The 21,306-nt window shown below is 34.3% G+C and overlaps 1 pseudogene; it reads right to left on the minus strand.

The window, feature by feature from the left end:
- Positions 1-3,078: 3,078 nt before the first annotated feature.
- Positions 3,079-21,306, minus strand: part of LOC141521783 (proline-rich protein PRCC pseudogene) — a 64,499-nt pseudogene continuing 46,271 nt past the window's right edge.

A 21,306-nucleotide genomic window follows, 5' to 3' on the forward strand; every position in this document is an offset into this window, starting at 1 on the left:
CAGAGAAAGGCATCATTGATGAATAAATAAGAGGTAGTTGAAAGGAATAGATAAATGGATTTTAGAGATATTGATTAATACTGAGCTCAAGTAGAAAATCAGTTTATGAGTGACAAGGAACCATTTGTGGGCTAAGCCTTTGGTAAGAGAATGGGTTAGATTCATAGATGATTATCTTTTAAGGTATATGTGTGTTATACTGGGGGTGAGTAGAAATACTTGAGCCTTCTAGTGTCCATCTTTTGAAACCTTATGTGATTTTTAAGTGATAAAAAGGGGTTCAGAGAGAGGAAAGAGCTAAGTTCTTAAGAAAAAATAGTAATTGATGTAAATATTCATTATGAGGAGAGCCAATAAGTCAATATAGGAGAGCTAACTCTTGTTCTTAGGAATCTGTCCTGTTGAAACTGGGGGAAGGCATGTTCTGCAGTTTTTTTTTTAAATCATCAAGATAATTCTGCCACTTTTTAATTTTTTATATGCAGTTATACACACACACACACACACACACACACACACACATATAACACTGAGAGAGGACTCATTCTTTCAATTCAGGTCAATACTTCTGCAAAATATAGTCTAACAGAGCTGCCTAGAGTAAATATTTATATTTTAAAAAGTTAAGTTGCTAGTTTAAAATGTCAAATTAATTGACTACTAACTCATAAGGATCAAAATTTAAGGATACTTCAAGGAACCAAGTTATACTTTTCATATAGTGAATTTTTATCATCTATAAAACAAAGAAAAAAGAGGTAATGGGATGAAAAATTTATTTCATTGCAAAACCATATATGTGTGTAATATTTTTACTTAAAATGCATTAGCACAGACAGGAGAAATTATAGCATGTCTTGTTAAAATTATTTTTTATTTTGACCAAATTGGCATATTTGGTCCTTCTAACACATAATCATATATGCAGATTAATGTGCATAGAATTTTTTTCATGCACTATAGTACCTGATAAATAATAGATTTTCCATAAATATTGGTCTTCAAACATAGAATGAATTACCATTTTGCAGAGAGACTATGCAAAGGATTCATTTGGAGATCACCTGATTCTAAAATTCTAGTATATATATATATATATATATATATATATATATATATATATATATATGACAGATATTTCATTCTTCATGACTCAGACATTTTATGTTTATTACCACCAGCTATAAGTTCATCCTCAGAGAGTCCTATGAGTTCCCTGAACATTGGAAACTCTATTCTCAAGGAGTCATTCAGTCAATAAACACGTATTATTTATTATCTGCCAGGCACTGTGCTAAGTGCTGGGGATGTAAAGAAAGGCAAAAACACTGGCTTAGTTCTCAGGGAGCTCACAAGCCACTGGGAGAGAAATAACAATAACTATTTAGTGCTTTACATATGTTATTTCATTTGATCCTAAAAGCAACCTTCTAAGGTAGATGTTATGATCCCCACTTCACAGATGAGGCAACTGAGAATGAGAGAAGTTGAATTATTTGACCAAAGTGATACTAATAATGTTCTGAGACAAAATCTGAGCTCAGGTCTCCCTTAGTCCAAATCCAAATCAACAGTCACCTTGCAGACTAATAAATCTTTTCTAATTTGCTTCTTTTGAATTAGTAATCCAAGGTTTTGAATTAGTAATCCAAGGTTTAAAAATCCAGCTGAGTAAAAGAGTCTTGGAAGCCAAAAAAAAGATAGAATTATCACATTTAAAGGTAAGAAGGGTTCTTAGAGATTAGAGAGGTAACAAGGTACAGTACAAAGAGATCAAGAATACGAGTCATTCCCTAGTAGATAAATGATCAAAGAATATCAATAGGCAGTTTTCCAAAGAAGAAATTAAAATAACTTATAGTAATATGAAAAAATGCTCTAAATCATTGATTAGAGAAATGCAAACTAAAATAACTTGAAATACCACTTAACATCTACCAGATTGGCTAGTAGGATTGAAGGGGAAAGAGACAAATTTAGAAAGGATAGTAATTCAATAGTGGAATTGTGAACTGACCCAACCATTTTGGAAAGCAATCTAAAATTATGCCCAAAGAGTTATTAAGCTACCTATACCCTTTGACCCTGTTGTGCCACTACCTGTTATATTTCCAAAGATGACTGGGGAAAAAGGAAAAGAATCAATATATTCTAAAACATTTATAGGAGGTCTCTTGCCCATCAATTGAAGAATGGCTGAACAAGTTGTGTTATATGATTGTCATGGAATACTACTGTTCAATAAGAAATGATGAGTTCGGTGGTTTTAGAAAAACATGGAAAGTCTTGAATGAAATGAAGGGTGAAATGAACAGAACCAAGACAGCACTATATACAATAACAGAAATATCTTTTTAAATCAATTTTAAGTGAATAAGTTACTTTAACTATTATGAATACTAACTATAAAGGATCTATAAAGAAAGATGCTATCTATATCTAGAGAAAACTGATAATAGACATATGTATAGAATAATTATATATATATATATATATATATATATATATATATATATATATACACACACATACATACATACATATATCTCTATTTGTGTGTAATGGTTAACCATATCTAGCAGCCAGCACTTGCGCTCTCTCTCTCTCTCTCTCTCTCTCTGGTCAGGTTGGATGTTTTATTTCAACTGACATCTTTAATTCAAATCAACCAGCCCTCTTACCCTATTAAAGAGCTAGGTTCCCAAATTCATCAGTTGCTTCTGTAAGAATCACTGGGGAGTCTTTGTTGGCCCCAAGAGATATGAAAGCTAAACTTTTCTAAGTTTTATTTAGGAAATGAAATCCAATGTGTTTCTTCTAAGGAGATAATGACTATAGTCCCAGGGAAGAATGTCCTGGACTTGTAACTGCTGCAACTCCCTAAGATGTTAACTGAGAGGAGAAAGGCCAGGCTACCTGGTACTGGGTAATGGGGAAGACAGAATCCTTGAGGAAATCAGTTCCAGAAGCCCAGAATCCATATTTGACTTTGGTATCCCTTGACTGAGCTTGTTCTCTGACCAGGAATCTGCAACACCAACTGACACTCATTAGTCTGGTGAATTGTGTATTTTGTGATCACAGATAGACGATTTGTTGTTTTCACCTCTGCTGGATTGATATCTGCTCAATTTACCTTCTTGTTGAATGACTTCATGTTTTTATTTTTTTTTCTGTCAAGGACTTGGTCATGCATTGTTGGGGCACACTGAACTGATCATCCCCTTTGATCTTCACAAAGTTAATATCCCTTCCCAGGATCTTCTTACCCTGAAGTCCCTTGACTGCTTCCTCATCAATGAAAGAGGCCTACCTCCAGGCAGAAAGATTAATAATATTCCTGATAGCAAATGCCAGTGGCATTAGCATCACCATATGTAGGTCTGACTACTGCACTCTTCTCCAGCTTTTAAGAGCTCCAGAAACCCCACTTGAACCAGTCACCCTTTTGAATTCAAGGTGAGCATTGGTCCCACATTCCTAGATAGAAGAAGATGAGATCTGGCTCTGTACCTGGAGGTGGCTCTTCAGAAATAGCAGGGACAGTATAAGGGTTTGGTTCAGCACCAGAAGGCTTGGTCTTGTCTGGAAGGAAGAAGTTCTCAAGGGCTATTTCCTCACCACTATCATCCTCCTCTTGTGTGATCTTCTTTGTCAACTGTAGGGCAGCATTCTTGGCAGCTGCTTTGATAGCTGAGGGTTAGGGTTAGTAGTGATGACACTCATGATAGGAGCAGAGGAGCAAATAGAAGAAAATTTTGGTCTTGGGGATTGGTTTAGAGGGTTTGGTGTCAGCAGAATCATCAGTTGGAGACAACAGGTCAGGAGCAATCAGTCTCTTTTGTGGTCAGGTTTTGGGTTGGGGTAGCAAAGCTGATAAGCCTATCTCTTCATCAAATTCCTGAAGAACAGTTTTCTTCTTTGTAGGTTCATCTTTCTCTGAATCTGAATCTCCCTGGTCCAACTATAGTCCATAGACTTATTCTTTGGATTTGGGAACCCTGTCCAGTATCAAACCATTGGAGGGGACAGATTGAAGCCTGGGTCTCATGGTAGGGTCAGTCCTCCACAATCCCTTGTTCACTCTCACAGCCTCTACCAGATTGAAATCAAGGGGTGAGGGGAAGTCATTTAGGCTAAAGGGCATGGAGAGCAGGGTTTGCATCCAGGGACCTCTAGAAGGATTTGGGAGCAGTAGCGGCATAGAAAAGGCAGGAGTTAAAAAAAAAGAGAAAAGAAAAGAAAAGGCAGAAGTAGCAGTTGGGGTGTAGGGGAAGCAGGTTAGAACCCTTGGGGTGGGAGGGAAGCAAAGAAACCCCCTTAGGCTGGGCTAGGGGTCAGGACAGAGGCATCTGATTCCTCTGGCTCCACCTCCTCCAGCTCTCGGCTGGCATAGGAAGCTAGGGACTTGGCCCTGCCCTCCCTCCTGGGGCACCTTGCCAATTGGAGAGAACTAATTGGGGGGATAAAGAGAGGCCATAGTGGACCCTATTATTAGGTGGAAGGAGAAAAGAAGAGAAAATAAATATAATGATAAGTTTCTTTTGTATATTCAAAAGAAACAACTAGTTGTACACAACAGATGTGCAGTTTCAAGGGCATATCTTTTTTATTATACTGTGTTATGAAAAGACTTGTTTTATTCCATAAATTGAAAGAGGCATGAACCTGGTGTTAGAGATTTTTGTTCAGTCCTTTCATTCATAACAGATTCTTCAGGATCCTATTTGGAGTTTTTCTTGGTAAAGATACTGGAGTGGTTTACCTTTTCCCTCTCCGACTTATTTTATAGTTGAGGAAATTGAGGCAAAGTTTTGTGACGACCGAAATCACACAATAGTAACTGTCTAAGGCTGGATTTGAACTCAGGAAGGTGAATGAGTTTTCTCGATCCAAGTCTGGAACTCTATCCATTGCCCCCTGTATTAAAGAGTCAAGGGTTAAAATCCTGACCCATCCTTAATCATTCAACTTTTCTACCTTCATCTGTAAAATAAGGTATTTGGGCTAGGTGGTCTAAAAGTTATTTTGATTTTAAAAATCTGTAATCCTGTGTTCTTCAATTCTGGCCACCTCATTATATTCCAGGCACAGGAAAAGGAAGTTACCATCCTCAGGACATCAGGTGGTGAGAATCCAGAGATGGTTCTCAAGTTTAATCTTCCGACCCCCCAGGTTAGAGCTCTTTATATTAGATGAGTGCTGAATGGATGTGTCCATGTAAGCAATAAGCAATAAGCAATGTTACAAATTGTTATAAACAATAAAAATAATGTTTCCCCTTATTTAGTGCATATTTATTATTATCATTATTTACTACAGATTCCTCAATGTAACCTCAATGCTAACCCTCAATTTCATTTTATATCAAATGAAACAATTAAGATTCAGTGATCCCTAAGGTCCCTTTCAGCTTTAACAGTTTCTTCTCTGGTCTAAAGAACCATCTGTCTTGCTCATTCCAAGTTTGATGTTCTTAATTTCTTTGAAATGAAATTCAATAATTTCATATGACATAAAACTGACAAAAGATTATGACCCTTACTTGGGCGCTTGGGCACTTTCTGTAGGAAGAGATAAAATCACATGTGGTTTTCTGCTAGCCTAGAGAAGAACTTTTAAATTAGAGGAGAAAAGAGGGCAGGGAATCTACAAAGAAAAGACAAAAGTAGCCTTGACAGGGAATCTACAAACAGGAAACATTTGGACTGAGTTTACACTAGGGATAGATTTTTATAAAGAGCCACTCTTACTAAATTGGGTTTCGAAGTCATATTGACCGCAAACTCAATAAGTAATCATGCCTGGTAGACTTGGGTGAGGATGGGTATAAGTGAGATTTTTTTCACTGTCTTCAGTCACAACTTTATTTTTCATACTTTATTTGATTAAAAAGGTCATTCATTACACAAATTTCAAGTACAAGAATTCATTCCTCATTCTTCCTCTGGCCCTCAATTCTATAGTCATGCTTTTTAAACATGGACTTCCTGTATACAAGTCATTTTGACTATTGTAAATATCCAAATCAACTACAACAAAAACTATGGTGGAAGTCTGCTATCCAAAGAACTGATAGATTATGTATAGAAAAAATTATATATATATATATATATATATATATATATATGCATATAGAGAAACCATTTCTAGAGTGGGGAGGGGAGGAAAAAAAGGGGGGGAAAAGAAGCTACATGATAACTTTATTATACATTTAAAAGGAATGGCAAATTGTTCATAAGAGATTTGCAGTTTCATGTGCAATCATCTTTCTTTTCTATTATTCCACGTTATGGAAATGTTTATTTCATAATTAAAAATAAAAAATAAACATAATCTTTGCTTGTGGCAATCTCTCGTTAAGATATGTAATGTTTCCATCATTCAAGACTCAATTGAATGTAATACCATTCCTCCATGGACTCATTCCTGAGTTATATGCCATTTTGCTATTTGGAAATCAAGTTATGGTTGAACAACTGAAGCAAGCAAACAACACCAGATTTCAAGTCAAAGGAGTTGGGTTCAAGTCCCGTCACTGTCACTTGGCAAGTTTTTTACCTTCTCTAGTCCTCAGTTTCCTTATTTGTAAAACAAAAAGTTGGACTTGAAGGTCTATTATATTCCCATCCTGCTCTAGATCTAGGAACCTGTCACAAAATAAAAGGGCTATAAAAATGCAGAAAGAAAAGATATAATGAATTTTTTAAGTATATAAATAAGGTTTTAATTAACTTTTCTAGCTGGATATTATTTCTCATTAAAGAAAAAATATGAATATTTAATGCTTTCCCTTTTTGTTTATAATATGTATTATAATTTTTTCTGAGTTCTGAAATTTTACCTATCTACATTTTTGTTTTTATACTTTGTTTTATGTGCTTATATAAACATGCATATGGATATATGCATATGGATACATAGACATTTACATATATATATACATATTATATATATATATATATATATCCCTTTTGTCTTGTCTTCCTTGTCTTTCCCAGTAGAATGAAGGCAGATACTATGTACTATGAACTGACATGTCACTTTTTAAAAAAATCTTGTGTCTCACACAGGATATTAGGATCACAGAATTGGAAGAAGCCTTAGAACTCATACAGACTAGACTATTATACACAAGAAAGAGCTGGGAACTGATTTACTCAGTTACATTCAATAACATTAAATAACTGAATTAATGTGTATGAATGAATGACCTTTTTAATTAAATCAGAACTATCTTTTCCCAAAATAAGTGCTTTCATATTCACTTCTGTATAGGTAACAGAGTCTTCTAATGCTGTTTTATTGCCATCATAAAGAAAGGTCAGCTAGTGGTACAACGAATAAAGTGATCTTGCCTTGAGTCAGGAAGACTTTCTGACTCACCTGCTTGAGTTAAAATCTGGAATCAAACTAGGTGTGTGATCCTGGGCATGTCCCTTAATCTAGTTTACCTCTGGAGAGGGAAATGGCAAACTACTCCAATATCTTTGCCAAGACAGCCCCAAATGGAATCACAAAGAATCAGACATGATTGAAATGACTGAATAATAACAAAAGGAAGGTTATGCCAACTATTCTGAGTGGTTTTCTCTTAAAAGTTCATTTCTAACCCCAAACAAAAAAGCTCTAATTTGGCTTACAATAAACAATAGTTGTTTTAATGAGAATGAGTAATTTGTCATTTATAATCATTTGTAATTTATAAAGAGGAAAGCCAGCATTGTTGCATTTTGAAAAAAAATCATTGAGAAAAGGTATTTATAAGGATTAATTCAAAACCTCATGCATGTGTAAGCATGGAAAAAATACTTTATGATTTCTATTTACCCACACAAACTGGTTATCAGGCACATTGAACAAACCACAAAGACAGCTGGGTGCTGTATTTCCTGGAAAATTTGGGCAGTTCACTGATAAAACATTGGCAGCACCTTGGCCTGTATTTCCAGCTGTGGTCTAGTAAAACCACCATGTGGACCAGACATATATTTGAAAGATATAACAAAAACTATATCTGTGTATAGGGGTGTGTTTTTGTGTGTGTGTGTGTGTGTGTGTGTGTGTGTGTGTGTGTGTGTTCCAAATCACCACAGCTTTAAGCCATTAAAGATTAAATTTTAACTAAGACTTTTCAAAAAGTCTATATAAAAACAGTATAATGATGACAATTTTTTGAAGGATCAGATTGCATCCATCTATATCAACAACGTCCCAAGTTTGTTTGGTATTTGTATTATATACTATTATCTCTATCTCTATCTCTATCTCTATCTCTATCTCTATCTCTATCTCTATCTCTATCTATGTATTTATATGTATATTAAAATCTCACCAAACCTCGGAAAGGGGCTTTATAAGGAAAGAAAGTACAGCTTTTATACTCATTCTATGTTACTTTGGCCACATGTGTTAGATAATCACCCCCATGTAAACTTTTCCAAAAATACAATGTGGCACAACTAGGTATGCCATTAATTTTAGAGTTGTAAGCAACTTTACATATTGCTTTATAGATGAAGAATCTGAGAACCAGAGGAGCTAAGCTATATGCTTATGGTCACACAATTAAGAATTTGCAGTCAGATTTTAAACTCAAGGGTCTTGATTTGGAATCCAGTGTTTTCACCACAAGAACTAACTTGAGGATTTCTCTCCTCTCCCCCACCCTATCCCCACCAGAATTCCTTTTTTTTGAGTTTTAGACTTAAATAAGGCAGGTTATCAACTTTTTTTCTTTGTTTTGTTTTCAAATTTCATTTTGGGAATGCAAGGGAGATGAGAGAAATAAGTGTCAGCATCATTTTAGTTAATGCCAAGGCATGAATGGATTGAGAAACTGACCATCCATCTGCTTCATCCAAATGGCATAACTTCTGAAATGGTATACAACCATCATTGTAGATTCCTCTAAGTTCAATTATATGGCAATCTATGCACAGCCTTGACCAAATTTTTCCTACATGCATTTTCAGATGTTCTCAAGAATTTCCAAAACATCATGGATACTCAATTAATATGCTAACAACTACAAATCCTTCTTATATGTCTATAAAACAGGCTTTCCCTATAGAGCTGAACTATGTAGACTTTATTAAAGAGAAATATATTTACTAGATAAGGCACTCAAGTTGCATTTCTTTGAATAAAATATTTAGACTTGCCACTAATTTATAAAACCATTTACTTAAGGGTAGTCTGATTGAAAAAGGATGTAGTTTTTAACTTTAGAAATCTAAAATCACATGAAGATTTTTAGGACACTATAAAAAAACTGCTTTTAAAGCTTGCACTAGATGGGATCAACTCAGAAGTTCTGGGTTGAGGGATGCTCAATAAAAGATAAGAGTTTTAGTATTATTTAGTATTTAATATTAGTATTTACTTAGTATTTAGTATTAGTATTATTATTTAGTATTATTAAAGTCATATTATTTGTATTATTATAATATTTAGCATTATTCGAGTTAGAAGGGAAAGTTTATACCAAACCAAAACTTTGCAAATCAAAACATTGTAGTGCTAATATTCTTTGAAAAAATAGTATGAGGGTGATGTTGAAACTATTCTATTTATATTGCACCTCACGTACAGTACTTCTTTTTGATTGGACCAAATAATCAGAACTGAATGTGAATAAGGGTCTGTACATCTCCTTGAAACAATCAAAGTCATTGTGTCCAGAGTATTTGAAATCCTAAGCATTTTGTATAAAATGGAGAAGCTGTGACAGAGAAGAGAGATATCAAAGAGAGTTTTTAGCTTTGTGGACATTATTGGAAAATCTGGGCTTCGGCAAATCTTTAAGGGAAAAAAAAGATCAGTTCTTTCCCCGATTTCCCTTCTCAGATGTCTCTTGATTCATAGACATTATAATGTAATCTGTTTTGTTACCCAAATGTTTTCAATAAACTGAATCTTGTCTCCACTAAAAAAAGGTTGGGGTTAATTAGAGTTTTAACTATGAATGTAATTTTATACAGAAGGACAAAGCTCTGCCTGGCATAAGGAATTTTTCTTTTTCCAAACTGGGGGTTTGGAGGGATTGTGACTGAACTGAGACTCTTTCATCTAAAATAAATTCCTTAAAGTTGATAAAGAAGTAAACCACATGGATTTTTAGGGGTCATTATATTCCTTGCACAGGCTTAAAAGAACTAATTATTGCACAATAGCATTAAACTCCTTTTACCCCATCCTGGATGAGACCCAATTTGGAATATGTTATTGAATGTAGAAACTCAGAATCCTCTCCCTTCCACCCGATTCTGTGATTACTTCTTTATATAAAATCCTTAACACATGACTCAGAATTTCACTCAAAGGGTTAGATTAAAATTAAGAAAATGTACAAGCTGTTTTCAAACTTAGTTCTGATTGTTTGAATCAATCAAAAAATTGTCATTTATTCAATCACCATAGTGAAATGAGGTTAATTTTAACCCCACCTTTACTCTAGAATAAAAGATTATTAAATTTCAGAGTTGGACAAATCCTTAGAAAATAAAAGATTTAGAAAAGGTCATTAAAACAGGAAATGAACTCTGGACATAAGTTGTCCAAGCTTTAGAGGACCATTAGATCATTTAACTTAAGTAATTTTTACAAATGAGGAAAATCTGATAAAACCAGGTGGGAGAAAGTGATTTGCTTAATTTCAAAGAATTAGTTAATATCAGGATTGAGAGAAATACACATTTAATTACTAAGTTAATGCTATATTTTGTTTTTCCACATTTCTCTATCATGCCTCAAACCATGGATATTTGTACAATGTGAGCATAAATTATTGATTATCCACTATGCATCAGGTCATGGAGAGATTATCTGAATTGATTGTCTTTCACAGGGAACCGAAGATTTGCCCCATCCAGATAAAAGCATTTCCCTCAGGTAATAGTATCTACCCTTAGTCTTTGAGTCTGTTGTCTCATACAAACTGAAACCCGGGAAGGACCTTAATTATAAAGCTCAAGGTCATCCACTGCACTTCAGGTCATCACAGGTCACCTTGACTTTTATCTTGCCACTGGACTTTGCTAAATCTAGAGGAGAGGAAGAGGCTGATAACTGTGTAATTCTGTCTCACTTAAATTCACTTGCAATTTCTCTTATAAGTCAAGACAGAACACCCTCATGATGTCATTGGTCCTTTTCAAGAACTAGGAATAAGAGTTACAAGTCATTCCTCAGTTTATAATTGGCCAAAGGATAGGAATAGACAGTTTTAAAATGAAGAAATTAAAGTTATAATATAATCATGTAAAAATGTTCCAAATCATTATTGATTAGAGAAATGCAATAAAAACAAATTAAAACAACACCTATAAGATTGGTCAAGATGAGAAAAAGGGGGAAATGATCAATGTTGGAGAGGTTGTGGAGAGGATGATGCATTGCTGGTGGAGTTGTGAACAGATCCAACCATTCTAGAGAGCAATATGGATCTATGCCAAAAGAGCAATAAAACTGTTCATACACTTTGACCCAGGAATTCAAATTCTAGGTCTAAACTACCCTTTCTATAAAAAATAGGAAAAGTACTACATTTTCCAAAATATTCTTAGCAGTTCTTTTTGTAGTAGCAAAGAATTGGGAATTGAGGGGATGCCCATCATTTGGAATGGCTAAACAAGTTATGGTACATGAATACTATGGAATACTATTGTTCTCTAAGAAACCATAAATTCTTAGACTCTAGAGAATCATGGAATGACTTACAGGATCTGATCGTGAGTGAAGGGAGCAGAACCAAGAGAACAATTTACACATCAACAACAACAACATTGTAAGATGGTCAACCTTAATGGAAGCACTTCCTCTCAGTAGTTCAGAGAGCTAGGACCATATTAGACTTACTATAGACAATGTTGTCTCCATCCAGGGGAAGAAAAAAAGTCAAAAACAACCCTTCAGAATCTGATGAACACTTTATAAAAATTATTTCATGCATCTCTTTCCCTTAATCTTAATTCCTCATACTGAAAATGACTAATAGGTAAACATATTTATCTAAAATATGTATGAACAATGCTAACCTGACTTTTTTGCTGCTGAGGACAGGGGTCTGGAAGAGGAGAGTGGAAGGAAATTTTGTAACTTAAAAATATACATATGCATACAGATGAAAATAAATATTTTTTAAAAAAAGAACAAGGGATAAATAACAAGAAGCAACTTGAATTAACAAGAAGAATGTTATATAAAGTTAAAATTCATATTCACAGCTAAGTCAACATTATCCTTTATACTTAAAGTAAACACATTTAGCACTAGCCCCAATTCCAAAACTGCTATGAACCTCAGACAGAAAAGGAAGAAGTCTCTACTTGTTTTCAGTTACTTTTCAATCCATTGTCTGATTACCATAAAATAATTTCACTCATTTTTCACAACCTAGAATTATTTTCCTCATTTGTATTTACTTCTCACTCTTTCCTAGAATGATAAGCAATGGTAAAATACAGATCAAGAAATTAAGCACAAAGAAAACTCTGTCTTCTTAACAATAATGGAAAGAACATTCATTGAACACTAGTTCTAATCCTGACACTACCAATAACTCACTGTGTGATCTTCAGCAAGACACCTTACCTCATCTAAGATGAATGGGTTGGATGAGTTGGTCTCTGAAGTTCTTCTAATTCTTGTATTAATATATTTTCAATTTTATTCTATATTATGAGAATATACTTTGTTATAACTTTTTTTATAAAACAAAGTTAGCTACTCTGCAATTATAAGGAAAATCAAGTCAAAAATAAGTCTTTATATTTGTGGAAAAGATATACATATATATATATATATAGAGAGAGAGAGATACATACATACATACACACAAATACACATATATACATTTGAAGGTATGTTTGTGTTTGCATATATATGTACATTTTTAGAAGTTATCTAAACTTATTGTTAAGAGGCCAAAGAATATGATTTTTTTTCATTTGTGTGATTCAGTTAGTTTTTAGTGATGGGACTGAATAGTGCAGATAATTTTGCTATTAGAGTACACCACTGTTATATTAAATCTGATATCACTTTGAATACATCATTAACACTAGATGAACAAAAATGTGTCTCACAAAAAGCTATTTCTGTTTATAAAAGATCCATTTGAAAGATTTGCTTTGAAATATGCTTTAGATTTCACCTCACATCAATATCATTAAGATGTAAGAGTAAGGGTTGGAGTTTAAAGCAGACTTGGAATGGAGAAGGGCCAAGGACATCCCAAAGTATATCTTTTTCCTGACTTTCTTCATAGCATCTCTGAAAGGAATGCACTTCCCATCAGACAAGATAAGAAGTCCTTAAAAAGGTTGAAAAGTGGTATGTTTTGTGTCTGTTGCAAACAGAAGATGGGATAGGTCCACCACAAAGTTTTCTGGATCAAGTGCAAGGGGATTAAAAATCTACAGAGACATTTGATTTCTGCAAAGGATCCACAAACAAAAGTTAAAATGGACACCAGGAAGCTGACATTAGTGATTCTGTACCCTTGAAAAATGATTGCAAAGAAATTAATCCTTTTCTCCCTCTTTTCCCTTTTTTTCCAAATCATTATTTTACATAAGCAATTCCCCCTGTCATACTGTCCATTAATCAGAGTCATAAACAATGAAAACTAGAATACTGAGAGATCATATAATTCACTATACTGGAAGAAAATTGAGACTCAAAGAGTGCTTCCTTGACACTGCACAATATGCTAACAACATTCAGAAGCATTCTTTTTTTATTTTATTTTTTTTAGGTTTTTTTTGTAAGGCAAACAGGGTTAAGTGGCTTGCCCAAGGCCACACAGCTAGGTAATTATTAAGTGTCTGAGACCAGATTTGAACCCAAGTACTCCTGACTCCAGGGCCGGTTCTTTATCCACTGTGCCACCTAGCCGCCCCTAGAAGCATTCTTATTAAAGGTGATAAAGCAACACCTTTCATTTTAGTAACCTTTACACTTTTAAAACATTTAATCATTGTAATTAAGTCATTTATTTATCTTGATGCTTCTTAATTTTTCTGTAATAGAAAATAAGGTACTGAAAGATTGATATATGTTTTTTTTTTCTTTTTTCACTTTGTGTTCCCATTGCTTAAAATAAACTTGTCTCAATATGTCCTTATTCAGAAATTTGTAAAAGACATGGCCCCTCGCTGTAAAAAAAAATAACCATCAGAGAATAAAGTTGTGAGCTATTATCAGTGCAAATCAATACCTTGAAAACCATGGGTACCTACCGAATTAAAATGAATTAATAAGACCAGGTAGAAGCCCCAGTATACAGAAGGCAAACAGCCAACAGAATTTATCAAAAGCGTTTCTCACAAAAACCTTGTGACATAGTGAAATTTGAAATTAATTAATATTTAAATATATTTATTGACTTAGCAACAGTCAAAGATCTAGTAAAGCCAGTGCTTGAATCTAGGTACTTCAGTGGATAGAGAGCTAGACCTAGAATTGGAAAGAGTTCAAATCTGAACTCAGGCACTTAATAACCATATGACCTTGGGCAAGTCACTTAGACCCATTTTGCATCCATTTCCTTAATCTAAAAAGGAAAAAATAATAGAAGCTATTTTCTAGGTTTTTAAGAGGGCCAAATGAATTAATATTTGTAAAAATGCTTAATGCAGTTGCTAGAATACCATGGGTTCTATAAAAAAGATTATGCCATTCCCCCTAGGCTCTTCTGATCTTAAGTCCCATTTGCTTTTATCCTACCACATTCCAGAGATCTGGAGAGATGACTGATTGACTTACACAAGTTTGTAAAAACTATTAAGTGGCAAAACCAACACTAGACTCCAGGTACTATAAGTTTCCACATAAATTTCTTCCTCCCTATCTTCACTGCATGTTATGGAGTATAATAATGTTAAAACTATGACAATTGGAAATCCACATTAAATTTAATCCCAGGCAAAGAACAGAAGTGTTTATCTACTTTGGTAATGCTAGTCCTTCTAGTCCTGACAATGAAGGTACCTACATCAAAGACAAATAAAATTAAATAGTCAGTATCAATGCAATGATAAACTGTGCTCCCCAAACAAAATTGATCCTGTTCATGGTCCAGTGTGCATGAACTTTTACCTTTTGAACTCACTAAATAAATACAATTCAAGCCAATGAAGAAACCACTGAAGAATGCTAATTAGTGGTAAACATACAGAAAAATTATACTCAGACTAATATTCTTCTATCAGAGTTAAAGATGGTTTTGATAATGAGCAGTTATGGTAGATTGGGTAGATTTCATCTTCCAAGAATTCTATTATTTTTAATGTGTTTGTAGGATAGCTTCCTGAATGGCAATTCTTTTTAAAATTATTGATATATTTTGTTTTTATCTCACATTTTGCAATTAACTTCTTTTTTTCTTGTTCTCCCAAACAGCATTTCATTTTAAAAAGGTAGAGATAAAGTCTAGTTTAGCAAAACTAGCATATCAGCAGAGTCTAGCATTATATGCAATGTTTCTCAACCATAGTCCTCTGCTACTACAAAGAAGGGAAGGAAATGCCCTCATATACATACATACATACATACATAATTATATATATACATGTTTTGGAACAACTTACATACATATATACATATACCTGTTTTGGGGTCAGTTTAGTCATACAATTACATAACATTTTGATTGGGATTTTTTAATTGTCTTTTTCTATTGATATTGCTGTAGTCATTGTGGATATTGCCTTAATCTTTCTGCCTACTTCACTTTATATCAATTTGTATATCTCATACTTCTTTGTATTTATCTCATTCGTGATTTCATCTTTTTTGTTTAATATTTTCCTTTGGTTTTATCCAGAATTGAGGAATGGCAGATCTGGAATACTACTAATAGTAGAAAATTATGATCCTCATCAGTAGATTGCAACATAAATGAACAACCATAATTATGTCTATAAAATGTTATTATCAATCACCTACTTCAAAGTCAAAGTCATGGTTAAAATAAAATGTAAATAGTAGTATGCAAATTGTTAAAGCTATTTAAATAATTATAGTACTCAATCCTTGTATTTAAAAAGGACCAAAATAGCATCACTGTGTCCTGGTCAATGTACAGTGTATTTAACTGTGACTGATCACACCAATATGAACTCAGAAAGCCTAGCATGGGTTGGGCAGAAATAGTCTGCATGAACATTTGGGAATAGAAATGTCTCTAAATTTGTGTATCACATGTTTCTTTTGAGCTACTGCAATTCTGTTTTGTTCATGGAGCACAGTACCTTCTTTGATGGAAGGCACACCATACTGGGTGGATCTTTGTTAGTGTCTCCCATGTCACACAATTGATCCCAAAGTTTTTCAGAGAGATCATTTATCACTTCTTCTGCCTCCTTTTGAGGACTTGCCCTGTATGAATTCTCAATAAAATAGTCTTTTAGCAAACATGTCTGACATTTAAACAATAGGGCCAACCCATCAAAGTTATGCTTTCTACAATAGAGTTTGAATGCTTGACAACTTAATTGGAGGAAGAACCTCAGGGTTGAGTAACCTGAACTTGTCAGGTGATCTTCAGATTATTACTAAAACAATTCAAATGGAAGTGATTCAGTTTCCTGGCATGGCACTGGTTTCATAGATGTACAGCAATGAGATAAACACAAGAGCAATTGAAGATCTTCAATTTGGTTAGGCAGCCTAATGCCTCTTCTTTATCTTACTTTCCTTTGGGTCTCCCAAATACTGACAATGTGTATATTATCAATCATCTTTGAGTAAATGCCTTGGAAGTATTTTGCCAAGGTAAGTGAACTTATCTTCACCATTCAAAACTTTTCCATTTCCTATAACTGATGGTTCCACATATGGATGGTGAAGTGTTGACTGATAGAGATAATCTGTTTTCTTAGATTTAATTGTCAGGTCAAAATTAGCACAAGAGACAGATAATTGATATATATTCTGTTGCACCTTAGCCTCAGAGATTTTGTTTAGTCATAGTCATCTTTGAACAAAAAGTCTCCCTTCACTTTAGTCTTGACTTAGAACATTTTCAAGTTAAATAATCAACTATTAGTGTGGTAACTAACCTTGATGACATTTTTGTTCACATTGAAGTTGTACAACAATATAAATGAGAAAAATATTTGTATGAATCAAGAGTCATCACTTATAGCAACTTATCATGTTGTATTTTTATTGTTTTTAAGATTTCATTATTTTATTCTTACATCAAAGTTCTGTGATGTTAGTCAAGTGATGAAGTGGATACACTTTGGACAGATATAACCCTACTCACCAGTGGCCCAGGGCTCATACTATTAAAGCAGCAATGGGATTCAATAGTGTTCTGATTTTCTGAGCATCCTTTTTAAAGAACCATACTACTTACCTCCTGGTATGAGGAAGAGGCCCTTAAAATTGTTTGATTTATCTTACCTATCCCTGGTCTTCTTACCATGAAAGACAGGAATCCTACCTTGCAGTTGAAACAAACAAAAAAGGTATAATGACTTTGGTAAAGATGATTTCACAGACTATCTGTACATACATAAAATGTAAGCACACTTATAGGCAATATGAAATCCAAGAGATTTGAAAGATGAATAGATCTTGTTGCAAGAGAACTCAGCAGATATCATATTCAAATAGCAACCATGAGTGAAACAAGATTGTCAAATGAAAGCCAATTTACTAAAGTTGGAGTTGGATACACATTTTTCTGAGAAGTGCCGTAATGAAGAGATCTATGATGCTGCTGGACACTTTGCAATCAACAAGCCTGTTTGTACCCCAAAAGAAATGAGTGATAAGCTCATGACAATGTGATTGCCTCTTGCAAGAAAGTGTTATGCACCATCAAAAATGTGTTTGCTTCCACAATGATGAGCCCTGATAAGACCAAATAAAAATTTTAGGATGACCTGGAGACTTTCACCACCACTGTGTCAAAAAAGGACAAAGTTGTAATTCTGGGTGACTTTAATGCCAGAGTAGGCACAGACTATTAGATATTCCTCTTTGGGAGGAATGGAATCAGAAATGACCACAGCAGTGGTCACTTACTGCTGATGACTGACAAGTCTCCGAACCTTCTTATCACAAACATTGTTTTCTATTTAACTAAATGCAATAAAACTTCATGGACATACCTTTGTAGCAAATATTGGCATTTAATGGACTATGTAATTATAGTGAGAAGAGACAGACAGGATGTGAGGAAGGCAATATGTGACTAAGACTCTCCAATCCAATCACTGACATTCCAAGCTAAGAATTTTTGGTCAACAAAATGGAGGCCTAAAGGCAAGATCACTACAAGAAGACAGTGTCAGCAGATTAGAGCACTTCTCAGTAGATGAACAGCTTTTTACTTACTTGGAGGGAAAGGTGAACAGTTGGCAAGAGTAAAGCAGAAAAGAGAGAGCAGTTTTCAAAGATTGGTATACAGCACTGTATTTATTCATCTGAATCAGAACAATCACAAACATTAGGATTGGTTTAATGAAAATGATGGGGAAATTCAGAAACTATTAAAAGAAAAATGAGAACTCCATAGGATTTACCAGTTGTACAGTACACACTTCTCTAAGAAAACAGTTTACTTCCATAAAAACTAAAATACAAGTGGAACTTAGAGAGATGTAGGATTATTAGCTCAATATGAAAGCAGATGAAATTCAGTCCTATATTGATAATAACAATTCAAAGTGCTTTACGATGTCCTGAAGGTTATTTATGGGCCAAAGACCACTCAGTGCTGATGGAACCATACTTGTTCAGTAATAAGGACATGATCCTGGTAGGAAAGACTGAACACTTCCTTAGTATTCTGAACAGACCATCATTAAATGATGCTGAAGTCATCTGTAGTTCATCATTAAATGATGCTGTACACTTCAGGTTGAAGCCAATCCTTGTAGTCCAACTTCCACCTAAAGATTTTGAATGTCATTAGGTTCCTCTCTATGCTGATTCCATTCCAGCAGAGATTTATAAGTCAGTAGTTTGTTGCTGATACAAAAGCTGATTGAAATCTTCCAGATTATTTTGGCAAATGGTGATTATCTAACAGGAGATCAAGGATAGATGCAATATCCATCTCTAAAAAGGAAAAGGAATTTGGCTATCCTGTAACAATCATGGGTAGTGAAGGTTGGGAGGTGAGGAGAAAGATCTTTCTCTTAATTATTATCAGCAAGATTCTTGCCAGAGTCTTCCTTAATAGATTGATCCTTCAACAGTTAAATCACAAGGCCGTAAACGTCTGTTGTAGGGGAAAAAAAGTAGGACTATAAAATAATTAAAAATGATAAATGAGGGATTAATAGTTTTTTGTGACTTAAAAAATGTGAAATATATTCCCAGAATAAAAACATTAGAGTACTCAAAGTATTCATTTTCACGTGCTTTCTATTAGGCTATCATGGGACACTAATAGATATACCTGAAGTTAGAAAATAAAAGAAGTGATTAATGGGACTTCAAAGGTAGTGAAATCTTGTTAGCCATTTCACTAGTTTAGAGCAAAATTGTAATAACAAAAGAAAACTAGAAGGCTCTCTTTTTTGGGGGGGGAGGAAAAGAATTATCCCATTTGCTAGTTCTTTCTGTATAACTGGGGAAATCATGTCTGCTTGAAATGTAAATTCTCACATTGTTCTGTTATGTTTACAAAATTTTTAGAGGTCAAATCAATGGTAAACTGATTATAGAATTAAAGTGAAATCATATAATGTAACCTAAAGTGAATAATAATGAACACAGAGCACTTCTCAGTACTCATGATTTAGGATCTATTATATGGTAAGCATGTGTTTAGTGGATCATTATCACATATTGTCACGTAGATAGAGGCTTACTAATAAGATGAAAACACAAACTTGAATCATATCCACTGTGACTTCTAAAATGGCTTATAGAAAGAGGATAAGCAAATATAATAGTAATTCATATGTTAATAGATGTCTTGGGCCCAATTAAGTAGATCAAAAGATGACTTGCTATAATATTGGCTGTTAGTTATACTTGAAGGCTTAGTGGTTGAATAAATAAGCTAATTGTTTTAATAATGATTAGTATGTAGATAAAAGGAGTAGCATCATCTTGTGGAAGAAATTGAGTTCAGGATATAGAAGACTCCTCCAATAACATATCCTAGTGATAATATACCCTGTGTCAGTTTAATATTTATCGAGAGTTATGTAGTAGGATTAAAGGAATATGGAAGGGTTCAGCAATCATCAAATTGGTAGCTTGTTGTAGTGGAGTGATCATTGATTTCAGAGTTAAAAGTCCCTGTATACAAATCAGTACATTGCCACTTCTTAACTTTGTGAATTTTAGTGAGTTTCCTGAATGACTCTGGGACTCAGTATCCTCATTTTTTAAAATGAATGTCAGGCTAAAGAATCTCTAACATCCCTTAGAGTGTTGTAGATGATATGAGTCTAGTCCACCCCTCTAATCTTCCAAATTAAAAAGTTGTATCTCAGAAAGTTTCATTGACATGCTAGTAAGTGATCATGCTAGTAAAGGTCAGTGTAAGGCTGATAATCCTAGAAATTCCTAGGAATAGAATATTGAAGTCACAGTGTAGCACATTTTTTTGGTTAATTCCCCCCCAACCCTAACAGATTCAAAATGTCTTGATCATGAATAGTTTCTGATATTTCCTGATTCAAGTGTTGCAAGAGAAAAATACCAGTTCATTAGATCATCATTTCCTCAAGCAAACGGAATCATCTTTTTTACCAATTGTAAAATTGGTAAGGTTAGAATACAGGAGAAACATGCTCAATATACATTAGGCATAACAACATTTCTACCCAAAAGAACCAAATTAATTTAGAAAGTAAATAGGTAGGGGCAGCTAGGTGGTGCAGTGGATAGAGCACTGGCCTTGGAGTCAGGAGTACCTGAGTTCAAATCTGACCTCAGACATCTAATAATTACCTAGCTGTGTGGCCTAAGGCAAGCCACTTAACCCCATTTGCCTTGAAAAAACCTAAAAAAACGTAAATAGACTCAGTAGCTAGTACCTGTATTCTCCCTTTTTCACTCTTCCATACTTATACTTGGAGTATTCTGAATGAAACTCAAATGCCTACATTTCCTTTTACAGGAACCACTAGTTAATTAAGGGCAGAGACAAGTCAGCCAATTGGCCTGATGTAGGAAGGGCACTGAAGATATGCCTTGAAGAGCAAAGGGTAAGTGAAATTCCTGTGTCCACAAAGAAGTTTCAGCAGGAGACAAGAAGAGTTGCTGATGAAAAAGAGGGACAGATTTCAAAGGAGGACATAACTGGTGCTTCAGGTTCATGAAACG

This window comes from Macrotis lagotis, chromosome 1, assembly GCF_037893015.1.
Source record: "Macrotis lagotis isolate mMagLag1 chromosome 1, bilby.v1.9.chrom.fasta, whole genome shotgun sequence".
Taxonomy (NCBI): Eukaryota; Metazoa; Chordata; class Mammalia; order Peramelemorphia; family Peramelidae; genus Macrotis; species Macrotis lagotis.